Genomic DNA, 25,830 nt, shown 5'->3' on the forward strand with positions numbered 1-25,830 from the left:
GCAGGCCAAACAGTAGTTTTAGAGGGATCTGCTAACGTTCATTGTACTGCAGCAGACACGTGTGCCATAGTTGAACACCCCTCTCAGTCTTCCTTGCCTGGTGGCCTTTGTGTTAAAACTTGCTTGATAACACTTCCTTCCCGAGCTCCACACAAAGTGCCTGTTATGATTACAAATGAAACAGAACAAGATGTTACTATCCCGTCTACTTGTGTCATTGCAGAGCTGGGAGCTTTCCATTGTATCATGTCCCAGCATAATGTCACCAGTGTTAATGAGTCAGCCACAAGTAAGACACCGCTGAATTTCAATTTTGGTGACTCTCCGATTCCACATGAATGGAAAGAGAGGATAACCAAGCAACTCAATGACATTCCGGAAGTATTCGCTTTTCATGATCTTGACTTTGGGTGTACGAACAAGGTGAAACATTCCATCAAGCTTAATGATCCGACTCCCTTCAAGCACCGTGCACGCCCTATACACCCTCAAGATCTTGAGGCTGTCCGGAAACACCTGCAGGAGCTGCTTGCTGCAGGTGTGATAAGAGAGTCTCAATCACCTTTCTCGTCTCCCATTGTTGTGGTGAGAAAGCGGAACAATGATGTGCGTCTATGTATAGACTTTCGCAAGCTGAACTTGCAAACAATAAAAGACTCTTACGCACTCCCAAATCTGGAAGAGACATTCTCTGCCCTTTCAGGATCCAGGTGGTTCACGGTCCTCGATCTGAAATCTGGGTATTACCAGATAGAAGTTGAGGAGGCAGACAAAGAAAAGACCGCGTTTGTGACACCGCTTGGGTTCTGGGAGTTTAACCGCATGCCGCAGGGCATAACCAACGCCCCAAGCACCTTCCAGCGGCTGATGGAGCGCTGTGTTGGTGATATGAACTTACATGAAGTGCTCGTCTTTTTAGATGATCTCATCATCTTCTCAGATAGTTTGGAAGAACACGAACGCCGACTTATGCGGGTACTCCATCGCCTTAAAGAGTATGGCCTGAAGTTATCGCTGGAAAAATGTAAATTTTTCCAAACCACAGTTCGGTATCTTGGGCATGTAATCTCTGAAAGCGGAGTTGAGACGGATCCCGAAAAGATTCAGGCCCTAAAGACCTGGCCACGGCCCAAGAATCTCAAAGAACTAAGATCTTTCCTGGGGTTCTCGGGGTACTACAGACGTTTTGTAAAAGGGTACTCGTCCATAGTACGCCCACTCAATGACCTCACTCGTGGTTACCCACCACTACGTAAGAAATCAAAGTCCAAAGAACCCAACCAGACCTACTTTGATCCCAAACTGCCATTTGAGGACCGATGGACCGCAGAGTGTCAAAAGGCTTTTGACTCCATCATTGAAAAGCTAACGTCAGCCCCCGTCTTAGGCTTTGCAGACTCGAAGCTGCCTTATGTGCTCCATACCGATGCCAGTACTACTGGCTTAGGTGCAGCACTCTACCAGGAGCAGGAGGGTCAGCTCAGAGCCATAGCTTTTGCCAGTCGTGGGTTATCAAGAAGTGAAGCACGATATCCAGCCCACAAGTTGGAATTTTTAGCACTCAAATGGGCAGTGACTGAAAAGTTTCACGATTATTTGTATGGTGGTCAGTTCACTGTGGTTACAGATAGTAACCCACTCACATACATATTGACCTCTGCTAAGTTAGATGCCACTGGCTATAGGTGGCTTGCCGCTTTATCTAACTACAACTTTAAGTTACAGTATAGAGCGGGCAAGCACAACCTAGACGCAGATGGGTTGTCTAGACGTCCTCATGGAGAACTCGTAAATGATGTCCAGTCCAGGAAAGAGCAGGAGCGTGTAAGCCAATTTGTAGAGCGTCACCTAGCTGACACTGACACCACTGACACCATAAAGCTTGTAGATAGTGATGTTGTCCAAGCAATCTGTCAAAATCACCTTGTAAAAGTCAGTGATGATTGTCAGGATAGTGGTGTTACACTTGTAGAATCGCTTACCCTCTCAGCTGACGCGATTCCAGACATCTATGTTTCAGAAGAACATCATGGCTTACCAACCATCCCTGCCTTGTCCCAATCAGAAATTAAGGATAAGCAGAGAGCAGACTCGACAATCAGCCAAGTTATCAAACAAATCGAACATGGTCAGACACCTCCACCGACTGTTAGAAAAGAACTCCCAGATCTCCCTCTTTTGCTTAGGGAACTCAATCGGTTGGAAATGCACAATGAGGTGTTATACAGAAAAAGACAAGATGGAGACCAGGTGACCCACCAGCTTGTTCTTCCTGAGGAGCTCAGAGCTTCAGTGCTCCAAAGTTTGCATGATGACATGGGCCACTTAGGTATCGACAGAACCCTTGATCTGGTCAGAACCCGATTCTATTGGCCACGCATGGCGACACAGGTTGAGCAGAAAGTGAAAACATGTGATCGTTGTATACGGAGAAAGAGTCCCCCTGAAAAAGCAGCTAGACTGGTCAACATAACAACAACCAGACCTTTAGAACTCGTCTGTATGGATTTTCTCAGTCTAGAACCAGACAGTAGCAACACACGGGATATCCTTGTGATAACCGATCATTTCACTAAGTTTGCCCTCGCGTTGCCCACCTCTAATCAAAAGTCACGAACGGTCGCCAGGTGCCTGTGGGACCAGTTCATTGTCCACTACGGCATACCTGAGCGCCTGCACAGCGATCAGGGTCCTGATTTCGAGGCAAAACTGATAAAAGATCTGTGTGAGATCTCTGGGATAAAGAAAATAAGAACTACCCCGTACCACCCACGTGGTAACCCTACTGAACGATTTAATAGAACACTACTTAGTATGTTAGGAACACTGGAATCCAAACAAAAGTCTCACTGGAAAGACTATGTTATGCCATTAGTACATGCGTACAATTGCACCCGTAGTGATGCAACAGGGTTTACACCCTACGAGTTGATGTTTGGCAGAAAACCCAGATTAGCTGTTGATCTTGCATATGGACTTCCTCTCAGCAAAGATCAAAAAGTGACACATTCGCAATATGCTGAAAGTCTCAAGAAACGGCTAGAGGAAAGCTATAGGTTAGCTTCTCAAACCGCACAAAAAGTGGCAGACAAGAATAAGGCCAGATTTGATCGCAAAATAACTGTTTCAGAACTTGAACCTGGGGACCGGGTTTTAGTTAGAAACGTGCGGCTGCGTGGCAAGCATAAACTTGCTGATAAATGGGAGGCAGACATCCATGTGGTAGTCAAACGTGCAGGCGACCTACCCGTTTATACTGTTAAACCCGAGTCCAAGCAAGGTCCCTCCCGAACTTTACACAGAGACCTGTTGCTTCCCTGCAGTTTCCTCCCGGTTGCCACCGCAGACACATCTGAGCCACAGCAGGTTCACCGTCCTAAAACGCGTCAAACTGTTGTCACAGAAAGCAATGAGGATGAAGAATCAATGGAACTTGACAATGAACTTTTCATTCAATGGGTTGATGATTCCCCATGTGAAGAAATAACCAGATTTACTACTGTACATGAATATCCAAAACCTTCTCATGAACCAGACATTACAAACTTACCTGATTGTGACCTTTCTGAAATTGCTAGCAACAAGGAGCTGAATATGGATAAAGATGCAAGCAAAGACGAACTTACCAATCATGTGCTTGTTGAAAACTTGCCAGATGGAGATGAGATTGGAATTGACGATCCTGTGGACAATGGAACGGGAACCGTATTGGATGAATCACCTGAGGATTTGGTTAAAGAACCAGGAAACCAGCCTGTTAACTCACCTGATGAGATGGACAGTTGTGATCCCATTACAACTCAACCAGTAAGACAGTCAACAAGAATCAGACATCCACCTAAAAGACTTGATTATCCTGATTTAGGAAACCCTCTAGTTACTGTTGTGAAATCACTTTTCCAGGGTTTGAGCATAGCCTTTTCTGAGTCCCTAAACAGTACAGAGGGACAGTACTGGCTACACATGCAACGAGACGTGCATGACATTTAGCTGGGGAGAGTGTAACCCAGTAGAGAAAACTACCTTTTGTTATTTTTTTCTTGTTTTCGTTTTGATTGTATAAATGTATTTTCATTATTTTATTTTGAAAAGAAACATTTATTTTGAAAAAAGGAAGTGTGATCCTCTAGCAAACTTTATTTTCTGTTGCTGGATCACAAGGGATAAATGCCTTTTTCATTGGTTGAAGGTGGTTTTAGCCCCGTCTTCCGAAACACCAGACCATCATTTCACATGAGCTAGATCTTTTCGCACGTGGAAATAGATGAGACAGGTCACGGATAGCTCGTGCGGAATTTTCTAACATTTTGGTGAGTTTAGCCCATGGGTTTGAAAAGTTAATAATGTGTTAGTCTGTTGCTAAAAGTTGTTTCTTCTGTTCATACCGATTCGCGAGTGGTAATTTGCTGTTTAAAAACGGTTGAAATGCTGTTGTGGTAGGATTTGTTTAGCATACTTGAAGGATGATTGGAAAAATGTATTATCTTGCTGGTTATACCTATTAATCATAATTTCATGGTTAAAAAGAGAACAAGAAATTCATTTGTTGTTTACATGGTTAAAATAATTTCATGTATAACGAGAGATATATTCAAAGCATGCATGTAATGTATTACTGTGGTAATGTGAAAGAAATGTGAAAAGAGATAAAGAACTAAAGCTATAGCTGTGATACAAGAGAAGAAACGGAGCTGGCTGTGTACAATAATGTTAATATTGTTGTGCAGGCTAGGTTTTTTTCCCTTGTCCGTGTGGAAGGAACTAAGATTTTGGATTCCAATGGATTCTCTCCGGATGGAGATGGCGAGCCTGAGCCCAGACTGAACTTTGCAGAGGAACTTACTCTTCTTCCTCGACGGAGACTCCCAAGTGGTAACACACAAACCACAAACGAAAGAGAACAAGAACTAGACTAAGAATTTTTGACTTGACAAATGACCAAAGACAAAAAGACAATTGAATATTGAGCTCAAACGACTATTTTTGGGGTTATTTTTGTTTTGCCGGCTTCTTCTTCTTATTGTTATGGTTATTATCACTACTACTGTCAATGTGGAATTTGTGTCGTGTTTATTTCATTTTTGTGCAAAATAATAACTGTTGCTGCTCAAATTCCTGTCTCCAGCCATTTCATTCTGCATTCGCCTCGCTTTCTATTGTAGCCCTGCCGAACCTAGCAACTGGTCCGTAGTTTGGCTGTCCTAAACTATTTAAAATGAGTCAGTGGTTACATTAGCAAGTGGTGGAGGCCAGCAGGTGGATGAAGGAAAAGGGAGGCAAGAGGAGAGACCCGAAGCGGCCGCTGGTCCGAGAGTGTCAGGTGAACTGAACTTCAGGTAAGAAGTTATGACCTGCAGTCCATCTGGGTCAGATATGAACCAAGTTTAGGTGGAGTTTATTTTCATTGTGCTGACTTTTTCGTACTGCGTGCTAGCTAGCATGACGGAGTTTCTATACAGCTGGGTGGGTGCTATGTTACTGATGTTGAACTTTATTTTGTTCATAAGGTTAATTATTAGAGTTGCCAACCGTCCCGTAAAAAACGGAATCATCTCGTATTCAGAGAAAATATTAAGCGTTTCTTATTGAGGTGAAAAGGAACAGTTTGTCCCGGACTTCAGCTACAATGAAAAAGACACAAAGCTGGAGTTACTCTGTGTCTTTGCTGCACAGCTGCCTCTTCTTCTCTCATCCTCTTACCCTCCCTCTCCTGTTTCTACTTCAATCATGAAACTGATCAATGATCAGCTGATCGGCTTTTCTCTCTTGTTTATTTATTGCCCACTTTGCGCCAGAAAGAGGAAACCAGCGGATGTCGCGGTAAACAACATTAGCACTTTTAAGCTTGATCAGCTGTTGTTAGAATTTATTTAATATTAATTTCTAGTATCAGCTTATGTTTGCTGGAGCCACAGCTGTAAAGCTGCTGGTCATGATATCGGTTTGGTTATGTGGTGAGAGGGAAACATGAAGATGAAACCAGGAGATGTCCTTACTGAATCATCAGAGCTGTGATGGAGAAACAGGTTTACCTTTTAGGTGACATGAATGAGTTGAAGGGAAGTTATGAACTGTTTCTGAGAGACAAATAACACCAGGATCCTTTTCCAAGTAGCTGACAGCTGGTAACTGTGCAGGGGCGGGTCTAGCAAAGTGTTGCCAGGGGTCCATGTAGGGCATTAAAAGGGAGAGGGGGGCACAAGGAAATACTTTCTTATTCTCATTTAAAATGTCTCACTTTTAAAAAAATAATTATCTGAGTCTTACAACAAACGATTGATAGATTGATAGATATATACCATCAGAACAGTGTACATCACTGTCACAACAGTGTTTATTTTCATTCAAAGTCTTTATGATTTTTCCTGTAATGGTGGGCCGGTCTCTAGTCAAAATGCCCGGGACGATTTTTTTGTCCCAGTCCAGCTCTGTATGCAGCTCATCTTCAGTCTGGTCTACATCTTCCTATTCAGAAGGCAGAATTTCCGAGTTCTGAGTACAATCGAAAGCACCACGACTGCAGTTTTTGTGTTGGATGTAAAAAGCAGGCTAGGATAGAATCAGGCGTGGGATTTCTCCCGTGGAAATGTGCACATTATTTTTTCCTTTCTATTGGTAGGTGGCACAGTGCACTTGTGGCAAGTAAGCAAGCTAGAAGACTGGCAAACTTGCTGGGTATCCAGTTACGGAAGCAACACATTAACAAGAGAATTCTGAGTTAAACCAAACTTACTTTCCCTAGTAACTAGTTACTCTGAAAGTAACGAGTAACTTGAAGTAACTGAGTTACTTTTGATAGAAGTAACTAGTAATGTAACTAAGTTACTAATTTAAAGTAACTTACCCAACACTGCTGCTAATTATGTATGAATAAATCCATTCTGTTACTGGGAGTATGTCTGTGAAGGTTCTCAGTCATCCAGGTCATCATAGTCTAAGGAGCTTGGGAAGAAAAGCGTCTGGTCTTCTTTTCAAGCAACTTAAAGAAGTCCAGATGCTTTTCTTTCCAAGCTCCTTAGACTGTTACTGGGAGGCTTTCTGTGGGGATCTGACAGGCCTGGAAGAGCCTGGAAGAGGCCTTCCCCAAACTGCAGCTTCTGGTCTAAAGCTACAACTTAATTTAAGGGCTAAAAATCTAACATAAAAAAAAACCCTGTAATAACTCAAGGCCTCTTATGAGTTATCTGCACCAGTCAGTTACCTATATTAAGAATTTGGAAATTCAGACACCAAAAGCCAATTTTCTACAGCTGGGATAACTCAGACATGGACCCATGTAGGTGCACTATCCAAACCTTAGGCTATTCTTCGTATACATGGGCCAGACTGTCACAGATGTTCCAGCAAATTGAGCAGTAACTGCACTGAATTGGGATGGGAAAGTGACCAACACATCTTCAGCTGTGCAGAACGCAGCACTTGACCAGACCGTAAGTGAATGTCCTGCCATGCCAACAAAAAGGATTCATGCCCTAAAAATGGAAAATCTCAACAGCTAGTTTTGACTTGTCACAAATACCTGAAACACTGGAGCATAGATAAGTTGTTGGGTTGTCAGGGCTTGGAGAAATATTACAGACTACACACAGAAACAGCGATGCCCTCCTCAGTCACTTCAGCATCCCTGAGGCGTACACCAAATGTGAGTTATACAGCAGCGCTGTGAGAAACAACACCATGCTGCAATTGTAAATGATGCACAGGCTGCAGGTATTCAGACATACACAAGGCAGTAGCAAAAGTCTTCTGCTTGATATTCATATCAGGCTGGAAAAAGTACAGCTTGAAATATGCAGATGCCACCAGAGTGACAGTTATGACACAGGTGTGCAACCCACACTGCACGGTGCCAGCCACTCACACCAAATGGAGTGTCAAGCACGAGATGGAAGCTTAAAAAGCCACCCTTTGAAGCACAGCTCCCATCACAGAAATCTACAAGTTGAACAGTGTGGGGGTTTTTTTAATAATTAACATCAGCTCAGAATTCTGAGCCGCTAATGATGGAGTAGCATGTGATTTCTTTCCTTTTAAATACAGAACACGTAGCATCCAGACGTCTTTGGAAACAAAAACAAAAAAAAGTATTTCTGCTTTCAGTTGTGCAATGATGCTCTTGAAGTGCATCATTGAATGATACATTGTCTCCACACATAAGGATAATTATATATAACCTGTTATGCAGAGATGGATGTAGCCATACAGATGTGTAAGAGAGCCAGAGCCAGAGATTTCTGGCTCTCTTCCACAGCATGTCTCTCATCCTGTCTTCCTTCTCTCACCCCAACCGGTCACAGCAGATGGCTGCCCCTCCCTGAGCCTGGTTCAGGGAGGGGGTTCAAGGGAGTTTTTTCTTTCCACTGTCGCCAAAGTGCTTGCTCAAAGGGGGTCATATGATTGTTGGGTTTTTCTCTGAATGTATTATTGTAGGGTCTACCCTACAATATAAAGTGCCTCGAGGCGACTGTTGTTATGATTTGGCGCTATATAAATAAACTTGAATTGAATTGAATGTGTAAAACCCCCCAAAAAACTACACTCTTAAAGGCAAGTTCCCGAGATCTGCAACATGCATTTGGTTGAGTTTACAGAGGTTGCACACTGAGTGAGAAGTGGGGTCATTTTCTCAAACTCCTGTACAGTTTGACTTCTTTTTTTCTTACCTCCTGCTGACAGAAATAATGCAGTTTTCAGGCACTTCTGCATTGGCTTCACTTTTCAAAACCTTCAGGCTTTGTCTGTTTTTTATATAATGTCTATAATTTTAACGGTCTCTCAGGTTATTGATTGACAGAGCCGGCGAATAACTTCAGTTAAATGGCTCTACCAGCTGAATATAATGGAGCGCATAGCAGCTAAAGAGATCTCCCAACATTCATTACATGTACTCTATCAGGTGAACACAACAGTGATTCAGAAGTGGTGCTAATTCTGGAGCTGCACCACCTTTGAGCATTTAACAAATGTGACTAACATTTCTTCTGCAGCAGGTAGATTCAGGTGGAACAACATGATATTATGACCAAATTATCCAGTCAACTTAATCACCCTTGTTTTAGTTAAGTGTTTCCTAAATGGGTTAAGGGCCACTAAAGAGCTAAAACCTGATGCTCCCAACAACAACACACAACACTAGTTCTCTGTAAGAGATTTCATGTAACGCTGCTGGTGAAATGTTGTACCATCAAATGCCTGTGGTAATGTAATTGTGTTGTGATCGAACTCTTCCGATATATTTTTCATTTCCTGGTGTTCAGTGCAGAAAAGCTTACAGGCACACAGAATGAGAGTCATTTCAAACTGCTGACACAAGCGCCTCAGCAGCGAGGCAGTCATTATGGCCCTTGCAAGCCTGAGCAACAGAGCAGTGAAAGAGCAGGTGGCTAATACTCAGTCTTGCAACCATACTGGGCAGCATTGCTCCCTGTCTCCTGACTGGGCCATCAGCTCAGCTCTGATCCTTGACTTGCCTATCGCTTGAGGCGATAACAATTTAAGCACCTTGCATCTTCGTCACAGCTGGAATGGGAATCCCATCTCTCCTCCAATTTAACTACTGGCCCCCCCTGGAGGCCTTTTTCTACAGAGACCGCATTATGCTGCACACTCCTCTGCGCTGAAGGCATCTGTTATGGGCAAGGTGCGCATTTGGAGTGAAACTGGGCGATTTGTTAAACGAGACAGTATGCATTCGAATTGAGATAGATCCAGCAAATGAGATTATTCTCAAAGGAGCTCAGCGGCTTGGGGAATAGAAAGGAGACAATAAGAAAACAAAGAGGCACAGTGAAGGTGAAAGAGTAGGGGTGCAGATGAATAAACAAAACCAAGCAGGATAAAATTAAAAGGAAAAGGTTGGATCGTTTGAAGAAGGAGTGCAAACCCTTTTGAGATGAATACCTTGCGTTCTCCTGAACAGGTCAACTGTTCTGAACTGGATTGACTGCAAAGAGTGTGCTGCACCATTAACCTACTTGTGTTTGCTTTGGTCACCTGGAGATTAAAACAGTCGTAAGACGCCGACTTGTCTGCAAACACTCAGCATTTACTCTCCGAGATATAGTAAAACTTGAAAAAGTGTGATGCAAAGCAAAAATAGTTTGGAATGGATAATATGGCCTTAACTCTACTGAAAATTTGTGGACTACACTTAAAATGCAGCTCCATCCCAGGAAACCAACCAACTTAAATGAATTCTACTAATTCTGCCAAGAAGAGTTGTCAAATATCCGATCAGAATTATACCAGAAGCTTGTTGATTGCTACAAAAAGCATCTGGTTGAGGTTCAACATGTTGATGGACATTTAACCAGATATGACTGGGGATGTATGTACATATTTGAACCTGCATTGATTACAGAAAATGAAAAATAAACTTGTGCACCCAATTATTGTTTTTAAAGTCATTAAAGATGCATGCTGCACAATTAATTCACTGTGGAAAAACATTAAAAAAATTTGAATTTAGACATTTGATCACACCTGTATCTTTAATACAAGGTTTAAGACAGAAGCCAGGTGAGGCTGAAATGTTGTCACTGAATTTTTATTATGATGAGTAACATCCACTGAAGTTTAACCCACATATGTGGTAATCTTTCGCACACTTTTATGATACTCTGCTCACACTAATGTGCATACTCACACTTTCTATGAGCACTTCTATGTGAGACATTTGGATTTCATTTACTCCACTGTGATGCATTTATTATAAATATATCAAAACAGAGCAGAGGGTTAACGTTGAGACGGTCGACTTTCTCGTGAGGCTTTACTTTGCAATGCTCATATTGAAAGTGAAGGAGTTATTTTGGGGCAGTTAACACTTGATAAATGTATTTTTATGTAAATGTAAAGATGGGAAATGTTGACATAAAACTGGCACAGCAGTGAGTGGTTGCAGCACCTTTTCAGCACTGCAACATGTTTTCCACTAAACTAGCAGTTATGTTCAATTAGAAGATGATTTGCATAAACACTTTAAGGCCACATGTGCAGACAGAGTTGTGAAAAATATCAAATAAGATATCAAACAGCCTAAAAAATATTAGATTCAAACTGACCTCGCTAACATGGTTCCTGGGTTTTTTTTTCCTTTTGATGAATTTTCATTCCTTTACTCATAGAGCTCTTACGGTTCCCTTGACACAAACAGCATATGCTGATAGATGTTTGCTTTTATCAGGAGCGACACACAGGACCACAGGAGCAGGCGGCTGTGCAGAAGCAGATGTTCAGATCATTTTTAGTCAAAACTTTATGCCCTATAGTTTTGATCCAAAAACAATCAAATTGCAACAACTTAGATGCTCCAAGTAGGTCAAACTCATTTTACATGCATACTTTTTGATCTTAAGTGGGACAGACCAGTGAAGCATGAAAAATGTGTCCAACTTGTGACGGTGGACACTTTCCACCCAAATCACATGCAAAAAACTTTATTTTACTGTTTCTACATTTTGCACAGGCTCACAGTGCTGGATATTTTTCCACATGGACAGTTAATAAAGAATCAATCAGGGAACCAATAAAGAATTAAACCGTATGACCAGAATCAATAATAGCATTGGTGTCAGTATACTCTCATTAGTCTCTATCCTAAATCACCATCATTCAGTTCTGAGCTGAACTTAACAGGTTATTGAAGGTCTAAACTGGAAACCTGAAGGTCAGAACAACAAACTGTCGACAGAGTCAATAACTAATTGAATTCTCTGCTCAACTGCTCCAACAACATGGCCTGTGAAGCCCGTCACCTTGTGCAAAGTAGCTTTGATTTTCTTTTCCTCCTTGCTGATAAGTTCCACCAATTCCTCCAGAGACTTACCTCAGCCACACCGATCACTTTCTCTCTCTCGCTCTCTCCTTTTTTACAGCTATTGCTATTACTGCTCTGAATTTGCATCATGCAATTTCCCTTTCCTCCCTGGTTATGACTTTAATCTAAATCACATTTACTTTGATGATCCAGCGTGTGAATTAATAAATCATACAGGCGGGTATAAACTAATTAGTATGCGGCGACACTGGTTTCTATTTTGATTCGGCTTCATTGTAAATGTATACTTCCATATTTAGATGTGTTCAGTGAGCCACAAGTCCGCACAGTCATAGTTTCTAGAAAAGGAAGTGCAGGTGCAGGATATTCTTAATAACAACAGCCTGGACCAGAGCAGGTTTTGAAATCAGATAAATAAAACCTCAGATGAACTCCAGATGTGACATTACACTGTGTCATTGTTTAACACAAACTAAGCTAAAATGCAGTAGCAGTGTGTGAAACAGTAAGTACACTCTTACCGTTTCAATAGGAATTAAAAGGATAAGTAACAGCCAGGAGTTGGTAATCAAATGTGCTTGATTAAGGAGTCATCAACAAGTATGAGCACCTCTATCAAAGCAGGAGTTTTGGCAGTTTACAGGCCTGGAGCATTCAGGTGTGCGTTAACACAAAGCCAAGGAGGAAAGGCATCAGCTGTGATCTCTCAGAAGTGATTGTTGCTCAGTCTGGGAAAGGTTATAAGGCCATTTCCCCCCAAAATTAAGTCCATCATTCCACAGTGAGAAAGATTATTCACAAGCAGAAAATATTCAAGACAACTGCCTATCTTTCCCAGAATTGATATCCCACCAAATCACCCCTAACGGTGAAGGCTAAGAGCTACATCTCAGATTCCTCAGTTAACATGTTAAATGTTTACGTTCATGACAGTCAAAATTAGAAAAAGGACTCAACACGGATGACTTGTTTGGAAGAGAAAGACTCTTCTCTCTAAAAAGAACATGGTAGCATGGCTTAGGTTTACAAAGTGGCATCTAAACAAACCACAAGACTTCTGGAACAATATCCTGTAGACCAGCGGTCCCCAACCTTTTTTGCGCCACTGACCGGTTTATGTCCAACAATATTTTCACGGACTGGCCTTTAAGGTGTCGTGGATAAATACAACAAAATAAAACCAGTATCGGTACCAAAAAGAAAAAGAAGATTTATTCATAACACACGGGAAAAGACCTAGGGAAAGAGAGTTAACGATAAAAAAAAATTATGCTAAAAACCGATCAGAACCATGAAAACCATAAATTTCACACCCGAGCCTCAACTCTTCTGACCCGGTACCAAACGACTCACAGACCGGTACCGGTCCATGGCCCGGGGGTTGGGGACCGCTGCTATATACAGAAGAGATGTCCACGTTTGGAGAACGAGACACTAACAACTCATACCCACGGTCAAGCATGGTGGATGATGGCTGATAATTTGGGTGTGTTTTGCAGCCACAGGACCTGGGCACCTTGCAGTCATTGAGTTGACCATGAATGCCAAAGTATTCAAGGGTCTAATGTGAGGCCATCTGGGCGACAGCACAGCAACAAATCTACAACAGCATAGCTAAGAAGGAATCAAGGTGTTGCAATGCCCAGATCTGAGCCTTATTGAAATGGACCTTAAGAGATTCGTGCATTAGTCACTGTTGTAAAGAAGAGTGGAGCAAAATTCCTCCACAATGATGTGAGCGACTGATAAAGTGAATCAGAAAACAATTACTTCAAGTTAGTGCTAAACCTGCTTCCACAAGCTACTGAATGACGGTGTGCACTTAGTTCTTCCACACACTCGTCATGCATTTATTCCATTCATCCATCTTCTTCCGCTTATCCGGGGCTGGGGTCGCGGGGGCAGAGCCTAAGCACAGAAGCCCAGACCTCCATCTTCTCAGCCACCTCCTCCAGCTTGTCCGGGGGAACATGAAGGCATTCCCAGTCCAGCCAAGAGATATAATCTCTCCAGCGTGTCCTGGGTTTGCATTTATTTATTTATTTGTAATGATGTCCCAGTATGTAAAACCTTTGAACTGAAAAACTGTGTCTGTATACTGTTAGAGTTGTGGCTGATCACATTAACACACGATTTTCTACTGTTGGCTCAGAGAAATCCAAAATATGGTTTCTTTCTTTTTTTTATGCATTCTTGGCAAATTGATTTAGCATTTAACTACCATGGAATTTATTTATTTGACCTGTTTTATGACTAAACACTGAAATAACTGTGCTTTTATTTAGATCTATTTCTGATGCTACATATAATATGCTTTCTACTTATTGTTAGAGTTTCTAATGTTTTTTTTTAAATCTTAAACAGTTGTATTACTGGAGCTTGCTGTGTTTGCATTCATGTATATTTTCCTTCAACGAGCAGAAAAACACGTTGCATAAGAGACAGAATAAACAAATATAAACAACACAATGATCCGAAGGGAGATCGAACCACGAAGACAGAACATGCTCGATATAGGAGATGTTACACTCATGCGAGTCATAATCTCAGGAAATGCTTGAAAAGATTGAAAACGACTGATGTGGGAAGGAAAGGCTGCAGCTATCAGTACAAATCCTTGCTGTCAGACAACTTCTGCCACAGCCATTTGGTTTCAGACATGAAAAATATTGTGTTGTCTGGGCTGTGAACCGTTGAGCTAAACTTAGTTATGACTCCAGTCTACCTCCCCTGAAGTTTCATTCTCAGGATGCCAGAGGAAGGCAGAGTTAGGGAGGGGACGCAGCGCGAGAAGTCCAGGCTTCTTATTTATATTTCCTCAAACATGGATAGCAGCTCATGAGAGGGATCAGCACAAAAATGAAGCTAAAAGCTCCTTTAATAAGCCGTGGATGAGCATTGAAGGAACAGACTGAGAAATGTTAACTAAAAGCTTTTCATTTCACACCGACTTAAAGGTGGAATTTAAATCCAATATACAAACCTAATAGTTAATCTCCAAAAGTTGATTCTGTTTATCTGGACGTAGCGTTTTGTGGGAGAAACGTTTCGTCACTCATCCAAGTGACTTCTTCAGTCTCGATAATAGTTAATAGTTAATAGTTCATTTCCTGCCTTGGTCAGCTCTGTGCCATCTCAGCCTCTTGCTAAATTACAGTTTAATAGACTCAATGCCAATCTTGTTGCTGTGTGTACCCTCAAACATCTGATTAAACAGACACATTTGCTTTGAAAAATCAAAACTCGATCATATTTTTTTTTTTTAAAAACACGACTGTCAGTCAAAAATCTAATTACTAATGGAGACATGGCACTCAGTAGATGAGACTTATAGCAGTTCAAAAAACAGACGATGCCAATGTTTTTATACGCAACAAGGAGGTTGTGGAAGCTGGAGGGGATCCACTGAAAAACAACAAGTGGCGCACAAACAAAAGAGCACGCTGTAATGTGCATGCGTGAGTCCACATGGCCAGCAGCATGACTGGATGCAAACAATCCCTCACCATGGTGACGCAGCTCAGGCTTTGTCCCGACCTTACACAGCTGACCGGAGTGATTGGAGGGTACGGTCTGGGAAAGTAGACCACACAATCGGCAACAATTAAGAAGCAGTCCGTGCTTTCCTGTCACTTCCTCTTTGTTTCCTTTGAATGTGGGCTGCGAGAAAACATGAAGGTGTGCTCTGCAGTGGGGGTTCTTGTTGGAGATGTAGTGGAGTTTTGCTGGAACATCTCAGAGTTGGCCTTATGGTGGATATTGTCTAGTTTTAGCTGGAGCGGTCATGCCAAACAGATAAACTCTATCCTCTATGTTAAGAGGTCAATGGCCTGCATACAATTTAAAAACTTACTCCTAATAAAAATGTCCAGGCTCTATGAGCTTGCTAAAAATCACTGGATAAAAGAAATCTTCTGAGAGTTTTTACTTCACAATTGTGTAAGCTGCCTAAAATGATCCACAATGACTCCCAAACTAGTTGTGAGACTACAATAGTAGCTCACAGACACATAGCTTTAGCTCAGATTTTAGCTGTGTTAGTTAGCTCATTCAAAGCTCAACGTCAGAAGGTTACTAATGTTCAGATGATCAACCCTCTGGCACCTAAAACTTCCCTACTAATATCTTGCCACAGTTGTAAAGACTAAAGCCTGCAGCCGTCATACAGTGACCCACATTTGCATCCAATTTAGCAATTTAGAATGAACAATTAAGCTAATGTGCATGTCTTTGGATTGTTGGAGAAAACCCACGCAATCACGGGTAGAACATGCAAACTTCATGCAAGAAATGTACCAGCCAACCATATTCAAACCCAAGATCTTCTCGCTTTGAACAACAGGAAGGCTAAAATGCTAACGTCAGCAGGTAATCCAAATATAAACCCTAAATGAAATTACATTTCGACCTCTGTGCTCACACAAGATGTCACTGTTCTTGATGGAACATCCTGGAGGTTCACAGGCCCTTCAATACAGCAATAAACTCATGACTCTGCTTTTAAGTTGGCACACAGCCTTCATATTATACACCAATTTCCCACTCCCCCTGCCTGTTTCTCTTTACTTATATACTAATATAATGTAATGCTTTTAAGAGTCCATGAGAACACAGCGGTCCTCCTAAAACTGATAATGCATATTGCAATCTATAAATGAAACCTCCACCTTCTAGCCTCCTGTGCAGCATTAAGCTGCACAGGAGGCTTGATGTGGAGATTACCTCCACATCAATTTTGTCAGCTGAAGACAGTGAGATGGCTGCATATTCAGCAAAAGCTTGCATAAGCTGAGTGAAAAGCTTGAGAACAGCTTTGCAATCAGATACTATCAATCATCTATTGTGTCATAAACAGTGTAAGAGTTCCCTGTTATTAAGCAAGCAGTGGTATTCACACGAATGCAACATGCAGTCCTTTGTGGGTAACAATTTAAAGGCAGCTGCAGGTTTTTGTCACAACTGCTGGTGTCATGGGTAACAAAGCAGTGTACTCACATTCACACTTCAGCTGTATCACTGGATGTTATTATTTTTTACTGTTACAGGAAAAAAAAAAATCACTATGTTGAAGCAGAGTGACCAAAGTGCCCTCTTGCAGTTTCAAAAGTTAAAACTAATCAGCTTGCTGAAGACAATAAGCCTTTAACCCGGTAAGACCTGCAGCTTAACTGGCCGCAAGGTGCTGGGAGGGGGAGTCTGCTGAAAGATAAACTGGACTGGATTTACACTGCAAAGTCTGTTACGAGTCTTCCCACTTGGGTAGCATGGTTCTGACATCTCAGGCAAATGCAGACACAGTGTGAATGAATATCAATAATGCAAAAATATTGGTGCTTAGCTGGCATGGGAACTTGTGTGAACGGGGAGATTTTTTTTGGTCAGGATCTCTTTGTCTTATGATGGTAAACTGAATCCGTGGACAAAATTGTAGCTTTTAAGTAGATGTGGGCAGATTGATCCAAATATTGAAAGTATCCATACCAATGCTGGTATTGGTATTGGATCTATACTGTTTACATTGCAGGTCTTCAAAAAAGAAAAGAAAAAACTGTTTCAAAATACATGAAAAGCTGAAAGGTGTGTTTTGCTAACTAAGTATAGTGGAAAGTAAAAGTCACAGTCATTTAGTAATCATTAAAATGTATTCATTTTGTAAACTGATGATGATTGATCTTATAAATCACGAACCACTACTCTTCCCTATAAGCTGCCTTTATAGGCTAAAAGTATTGTATCAGTATAAATACTCTGTATCTGATCATACCAAAAGTTGCAATATGGCACTACTTTTTAGAAATAATGACAGGAATTTTTAAAAATAATAATAATAATTACTGACACACTGAAAAAGGCTCAAGATTCACTGATAATGAAGATATCTGTAACAGTTTCTCAAAAGGTTTAACCGTTACCAATATATCAGGAAACAACAGTTTAGTAGCAGAGTATACTTCTCAGAGCAAAGTATTCCTACTACAAACAGTTTACCCTTGCGTCCGCCACACGTGTGCTTCAAGGACTTCTTCCTGTGTGCTGTAGCTGCATGACTCAGTTGAAGGAACTTGATTAAAAAACCACTGCTGAGTGCGCGCTTACAGCCCAACTCTATAAATTGCATTGCAGGGCTCAGCAGACAGATCCCACTCACGCACTGACCACTAACTCACTTCCTGGATGGCTCATGGATCTGGTATTTTGTGTCAGGAACACTGACCGAGGATGTGGGTTAGATTTCTTTGAAAGGGAGGACGAGAAGGGCGTGAATAAATCTGTCAAATAAAGTTACGCAACTGCAGTTGATCGGTCATTTTAGTCTCTCTTCTGCGTTTGTCCTCCTCACAGGCTTTAACACAAAACTGCCAACAGTGAACTTATTAGCCCATAACAGTCTACAAGCTTGTCTAAAGGACAGCAGCTTTTAAATGTTGGCGTGACTGACGCATTCACTGCGTTCAATCCAGTGCAACAAACACGACAACATACCTCTTTCCAGCCGCAGCTCACTGTGTCTTAGACGATTAAGAACTCTCTTGTTCTGTAGCCACCGAATATCTCTCTGGGATAAAATCCAGTACTTTCTTCGTCATGGTATGCGGGCCACTTGAGGGAGATCCCTGTTTATTCTGTGCCGATCGGCGCCTGCATCACAGTTAACGGTGTGCGCGCATCCCCGCCTCTTCTAGAAACCGAGTGGATGTAAACACGAGTCCGTCCAGTCATCGGACATCCTACAAGGGGGCTTGTAGGCTTGCTATCAGTGAAGGAGACCTCACGTGTAAATCACGATCGGAACAGAACTAGGACACCGCAAGGCATGACGGACCGGTTAAAGCTGCACCGCACTGGCGACGCAAATGGACCGAGACCCGCGCAGTTACACGGAGGGTTCTGATGGAAATAACAGGCTTTGCACGTGTTTATAGTGCTGAACAAACCCTTAGCGTTACACATCTGCAGCATATGTTTACATGAAGCCCCGTATTTGCATGACAGCAGCTTGTAAAGCCCAAAACAGACTAAAAATGCCTTAATCAAAATAAAAAGTGGAGTGACTTTACCTTCTACAATGCCATTTAGTAAAGAAAAAATAAATAATAACATAAAATGACACTGAAATATATTTAACAATACACTGAAGAGCAACATGTGCTAGTACAACTATGTAGTTTTAATCCTTGGTCCCCTCCAGCAGTACTTGAAGCCTTAAAACAGTCTGCTTTTAATGCCTGCGTGCCTGCCTGTGATAAAAAAAAAAACTGATTGTCTTACATTGAAATGTAATGTAGGCTTTCCTGCAGAGCAGAGATCAAGATCGAGAACCAGGTTTTAGTGCACTTATTAAATTAAATTCTATTGGACAAGCACAAGGTACAGTTTTGTGTGTAGGTTTGGTTAATGTATGCCTATACATATTGACCTTGAACACTGACCTTGATATACCAGGTGCACTGCTCCTGCTTTAGTTGGAACAATTTTCAGAGGCTCAAATGTTCAAGATTAAAAACCACTAAACCAGTACGGCTGTTATGTTTAGCTCCCCATGCAAGTCTTGCCTTTGCTTATCTTTGACGTATAATTGATCTCCACCGTGCCAAAACAACAACCTGCATGTCATCTCAGGGAAGAAGCTGGAGTCACAGCAAGACTAGTAAGTAAGGTGTGTGAAGGTCAAAGGTTGTGTTTGTGTACGCCAAATAAAGTAGGTGGGTGCACAATGGCATGAACTACAGTTCAGACCTTATCTGCCAACACTTTTCCTTCAAGAGCAGGAAAAGTGTATTGCATACATTAGCCTGGGTGACAGATTTATGGTGCACAATGAGCGTTAGAAAATAAGCAGAATGCTCCCAGCCTTTTGGCTTGGACACTGTGGGCAATTCCACTGAAAACAGTCGTTTGGTCTGTGGTTTGGAGATCCGGCTCTCATGACCAGTAAAAATCCTCAGTATGAAGTTCACATCAGCTTGACACTGAAGTCTGTACAAGTTTGACATCCTTCCCTTTCAAATACTTGAATGGGAGTTTGGCCATATTTAAATCATGTACAATTTTGCTTCTTTTAAGCAGAACTCCTGATAAAACAAACAGCTTTTTAAATCTCAAACTCTGCACATGCACATTGAATGTTATGTGTGTGCAAAAATGCACGTGCAGGGGGCTTAACAAAAATGTTTGAGTATCTTAAGAAGAATCAACCTCCTTAATGTATCGTTCCCATAATTGTATTAATGTTCTAAACATAACTGATTTGAAGTACGTCACTACTGAAATTAACTTATTAAATTAAAAAAAGAAACATAATTTCAAAGCACATATTTAAACTATACTTTTATTTAATTGCCAAATAAATGATTGACTTATATATTTTAATCAGTTTAGAGGCTGTCCCACATTGTCAGATGATCTGGAATGACTATCTCAAATATCATGTTGCAAATGTCACACATGTATGTAAAAGTAGAAAGGAGGCAGAGCCTACAGGCCCCTCTTCTGTGGGGCCAGCTTCCAGTTTGTCAAAAAAGACAAGTTTTAGGCACGATGGTAAAGGCAGAGAGGGTATCTGTCTCCCCAGTCCAAAGCATATAGTTTGGGATATGCTCCCCCTCCCTCAGCCGGTTTCTGCTGGAGCTTGCTTCCTATTAACAGGGAGTTTTTCCCTTCCCACATGTCGCCAAAGCACTCGCTCATAGGTGGTGGTGATGGTGATTAGGGACAGGTGTAATATGACTGTTGGGGCTGTCTCTGTTTTCTGTGGATAATTGTATGGCTGTACTTTACAACAGAAAGCACCTTCAGGCAACTGTTGTGATTTGCCTCTTTATACACAACACAAGCGCCAGTCTTTCGGCTCACAATGCACAAACTACAGGCGCAACATTAGAGACAAAGTTCTGGTTGCTCATGACCCATGACTCCTTTACTCAAGTGTGCTGTGCGTGGCTGTGGAGGAGCTCTGTAAGCTGTGGAACGGAAAAAAAATCCAGTGAAAAGTCCCACATTTATGCATCCCTTCTCAGTTTTCAGTGGGCCAGACTGGAATCTGTGATGGGCCTGTTCTGGCCCCTGGGTCTGATGTTTGACTCTCTGGTCTAACTTGTCATGAATGCGGCAGAGTTCGTTACGCTGCCTTCCCACTGTTGTCAGAAGAACGTCAACTCTCTGCATTTGCTTTTTGTTGTTGTTTTTGTTTCCTTTGCCTTCTCTTTGCAAACTGTGTGTCTAAGTGTGTGAGAGAGAGATCAGTGGTTACAATAGGTATTCCCTCACAGGTCACCGTGGCTTTGGAATTACGGCAGACTGGGGCACATTGAAGTAGAACATGGCAGACAGCTAACAAGAGGACTGAGCTTTCAGATTGGTTGTTGGTGATTTTAGTCAAAGGAAGGCAAATACAGTCAGAGCTCAGGAAAACATGGCCATGCTGATTCCGATACTTTGGGAGGTCATTTCAGTCCACGCAATCCCATATTCACCTGCAAGGGGAGGAAAGCCCGTAAGGCGCACGGATGGGATAGGGTTGGGTCTCCCGGGCTCCCCCTGCATTTGTGTGTGTGTGTGTGTGTGTGTGTGTGTGTGTGTGTGTGTGTGTGTGTGTGTGTGTGTGTGTGTGTATTTGCACAGGGATGGACACATTGCATTCACAGGGTAGACATCCAGCAGATGGCTTAAATGACTTAAATGACTGAGCCCTGGTACCACTGGAAACCCCTGCACACGCAAACGGCACCAGCGGTGTGATGGCAGCGAGAGCATTCAGACGTGTGCCACAGGCAGATGCTGGCAAGCTCATGATGAACCTGATTGGTGGGGGTCTTTGTCCATTTCCCCTGGTTGAACACGCTGCTTTTCGAGAACTTTTATTCACACTGAATCCTCAATGGCAGCTCATTGCCAGACCCAAATACAGCCAGTCCCCATTCGGGCAAAGAAGACTTCAGTGTCACATCTCAGTCCGGTCTCTGTGAATGCAGCGTACACATGCTGAGCTGTTTAGTGAATCCTACAGGAGACGGGCGAAGACTTCAGCGTCAACGTCTGAGTGTCAAAGCATGACGTGGCAATGAGGAGCGCAAAGCAGTGCCTGAGCCTCAGACGCTTACTTATTTGTTTGATACTCGTGTGAAACGGTCACAATTTCCACACTCTGCCACACGTTCAGCACATATTTGTGCATGACATTTGCCAACGTCTCTTTGTGTCTGCTTCCTGTAAACAGGCCGAGTCCAGCTGACACTGCTTTCCTGATTAGCTGCTGCACTGAGACCAAGCCCGCGGCCACGGCTCTCCGAAGCAAGGAGAAAAAAAAAAAAAAGAAGGATGCTCTACAGAATCCAGTCGATGCCTCATTTGTGTGGTTTGTGACACCCAGTTTTGTGGGATTGCGTGCACTGAAATGACCTTCCAAAGTATTGCAAGTGTCCTGCATGGCCGTGTATTCCCGAGTTCCTACACTGAAATTTCCAGTCCTTTGATAAAATTCACAAACAACCAATCTGACATTCACATGCTCTCCCCCCACAACTCCTCCTGTTTAAAAAAGGCAATACTTTGAGTACAGTTGAATTAAACTACTTTTTCCGTTTGCTGAAGCCCATTTATAAGAGCACTGATTGTTCTTAACCTCTTAGGACCTGACGTCCACATATGTAGACAACACATTTTGGGTTGTCTTGACCAAAATGCTAAATTTTGCTCTACAAGAGCCTGATTTCCACTTATGAGGACATTATACTGCCACTGTTCTCTAGAAATTTAAAATGAATGTCTTCATTTGTGGATCTCTTTTTTCCACAAAACAAAAATCATGTATAAAAATATCTGGTAATTCTTAGTTTTTACACTCATCAGGTCCCAATCAGCTCAAATAGCAAAGAGAAATTAAAAATGCATGCCATGAAAGAGTTCGGGTCTTAGGAGGTTAATGTTGGAGTAATAGTGCTTCTACTGGAGTAGAATACTTTTGTCTTTCCACCTCTGCTGTTCAGATAAAATGTCCTGAGGCCAAAGGTGATTGAGTGACTGACAGCACGTGAACGACAACAACAGCAAATACACTTCAGGTCAGCAACCACGCAAAGCGCTGAAGCCAAACGCAGCTCTTGCGGTGACAGTTCCGATTGAGGCTCCAATTGACTTGAGACGATTCGAATGCCAGAAAGCCATCGGAAGATGTTCACGAGCGTTGACACAACAACAGCCGATGGAGTCCTTTGAGAAAGGTCCAAGTGAGAGTCAGGTGGGCAGAAGTAAGGACTCTGCAGGGCTGCATGGACTCATCTTAGAAGACTGTTTCTGCTCACTCAGTGCAAAACTTGCAGTTGCAAAAAGCGGCCATTGACAAGAATGGAATAGAATAGAATAGAATAGAATAGCCCTTTACTGTCCTTGTGCAAGCACAGCAACATTACGGATGGTGCAGGAGTAAAATACAAAGAGTAAGACAGCAGGAATAAATAACAAACAGTATTGATTCAAGGGGACTACTTTCTACTGGAACGTAAATGCATGTGTGTTTTAGCAATGCTATAATGCACAGCAGATGGACTCACTGAAGGTTTGTAGACAAATGTAGAAGATATACCACCAAATGAGTTCTGTTTTCCTTTCAGTATGCACCCTATCAACAGAATTAAAATAATGCAAAAAGGGCATTTATATCACATACATGCTCCTTGAAATGTTAAATAATTGAAGCATTAAGTGTTATTTTTCCCCCTTGTCCTGTCCATGCAGCAACTTGTTTCATTTACAGAACATTTTCTTTTGAACACTTTGTATGTGTCCTTATTTAAAATTCTACTGAGCACTCAAGCATTCATGTCTCACAGTGTTAATCATGACAGCTGCCTGTTGTGCTGATCAGGCAGAAACACAAATGACCTTCAGTATAGTGTAATTTAATTGTGGTTCTGCTGCTGATGGTCCCAACTGGAAGAAAAGCAGTTTTTTTCTTTTTTTGCTCTTCTTCCTACATAATCTGTATTTCCCATTCATTTTCTCCACTGTTGTAGGTCTGTATATCCATTTAGAGCCAAACTCTGCAATTAATCCCCAACACGAGCTTCAGCTGTAGCAGTGATTTGTGATTTGTTTTCTTCCAGGCAGTGGTGTCGAGATTTGACAGATGCTTTCAAGATTTAAAGCCCATCTTCAAACACCATGCAGGGTACAGCCAGAGTGCCACTGATAGAGTCATAGCTCTGATTTAGACGCAAACTGGGCTTAGTTAATTAGAGAGTTGGAGCATCCCCTGGCATGAATTTGTTATGAAGAAAAAGGATTTGAGTTAGATTCTGGATAGAGATGTTTAAGCCCAAAACACCCTGTTTCCATGAGGAAAACACGTGTTGATGCAATAATTTCTTCTAAGTAGCTTGTTTCAGATCGGATATAAACAAAGGGGGTGCAGCAAGTCTCAAATATAAATTGGATTGTTTTGAATGTAATCATGTAAAGCTACTACAGTAAAGTCCAAGAATAAAAGCATGGAGGGGGACATGAGGACAGTGGACTCACCCACACACAAGTTCTCGTTTCTCTTCAGCACTCTGACAAATTCTTGAAATTTCTTTCTGGCACAACCAGCTACTTTCTCCAACAGCATCCCCTTCATCAGACCACTGCCGCTGACCTTCTGTCCTTCCCTATATCTGTGAGGGAGCGCTTTGTTTGCAATCAGGCCAAGAAGCCAGCTCCTGACCCCTCTGCTGTCAGGCCTACATACCAAAATCCAACTCTTTTTCTCAAACTCTTCAGCATGCCTTCTTCTAACCAGCCTTCTGTGTACCAGCCACAACACAACCTCCTTGACCCCAATCAGTTAGGAGTCAAGCAAGCACTCGCACTTGCTGAATTTCAAAAGCGCTCCACTCTTCTCGCACTGCCTCCCTTTTCCTGGTCTTCATCCTTGTTGACCTGTCTGCTGTGTGTGGCTCAGCCAGCCACCAATTACTTCTTGTTGCAGTGACATGTGCATGAAAGCAGACCTTGAGGTTTGAGGACTTAAAAGAATATGGTCTCTCCCTACCTGGCTGACTCCTATCGGGTTGGGCTCCCTCAAGTGCTCAGTCCTCAGCTCTCCCTCCTGCCCTCACAGGAGTAGTGAGCTGATCTTTTCTTCTTAGGTAAAAATTTCATATTATGTCTCAGAGTGGAAACGTTTAAACTGACATGTCTGTGAAGGTTCTCAGTCATCCTCTCAGTTTAAACTGACAGATTATACTAGGCCCAGGTTTTTCACATGCAGAGGTGTTTGCACACAAATAAATAAAAGCAGCACAAGAGTGACCAAAAACCAGTCACAGGGGCCACGGCATAGCAGAAAATTCTACGAGATATAAATACCACTGCACGTGTAAAAGTGGCTGAATGTTCAATGAGTAATAATGATTGTGACCGTACCTGCTGCCTCCATAAAAACGCATTTGGATACGTGGCTGTCCTGTAACAATAAGTCTGCTACTATTTGGACGTTACGGTTTGTATCTGGAGTGGAAATGAGATTTACATAGGATTTAAAGTGACTTTTTAAATCTTAAATTAGGAGTCTGCATAGTTTCAATATGTCCCCATAATTCACTGTTATCATTCACCTTTAAAGACTGACATACACACACGTTCACCTTTTTTCTTTGTGTAATTTGAACAAAGCTTACGCACAAAGCTTGCATTCTGGTGGAATCAACAAAGTCACAGATGTAGTTTTCCCCCCTGTTGGCCTCTGCATCTAAAATCTCACATTTTAAGAACATTTTTTGCTCAAGCACCTCTGATTTTCATGAAAATTGTTATTGTTATGCCTTTTTTGTTATATTTTATCTATATCTACTGATTCATTTTCATATTAAGAAAAGCCAGTGAAAATTTCAGGCTTTTATCTTTAATAGTTTTTGAAATATTCACATTAAAACATTTTCTCAGCAAAAAAAGATGCTGGAGGTTAGTTGACAGACCATTAAAAAAGGCATTCTGAAAAGTATTTGATAAAAGGAGCCAAAATTTCACAACTGCCACATATATATCCACATCTTATACTTTAAAATGTTTAGGCA

At 41.9% G+C, this 25,830-nt stretch overlaps 1 protein-coding gene across 3 annotated transcripts in view; it reads right to left on the reverse strand.

Moving 5' to 3' along the window:
* The window catches only part of rassf8b (Ras association domain family member 8b), a 46,688-nt gene that overhangs the window by 15,519 nt on the left and 5,339 nt on the right, over positions 1–25,830 (reverse strand). For 2 of the 3 annotated variants that reach the window (XM_086269451.1, XM_086269449.1), the window contains exon 1: positions 18,263–18,561. The exons of the other annotated variant lie outside the window; for it this stretch is intronic. The gene's annotated coding sequence lies outside the window, so the exon portion shown is untranslated. Of the gene's footprint in view, positions 1–18,262; positions 18,562–25,830 lie in introns of those variants that run through there. 3 annotated transcript variants of the gene reach the window in all.

Source organism: Aulonocara sp. 'chitande type north' Nkhata Bay, linkage group LG17 (assembly GCF_057382095.1).
Source record: "Aulonocara sp. 'chitande type north' Nkhata Bay isolate Kocher_YH1m ecotype deep benthic linkage group LG17, A_spYH_male_GT1.1, whole genome shotgun sequence".
Lineage (NCBI taxonomy): Eukaryota > Metazoa > Chordata > Actinopteri > Cichliformes > Cichlidae > Aulonocara > Aulonocara sp. 'chitande type north' Nkhata Bay.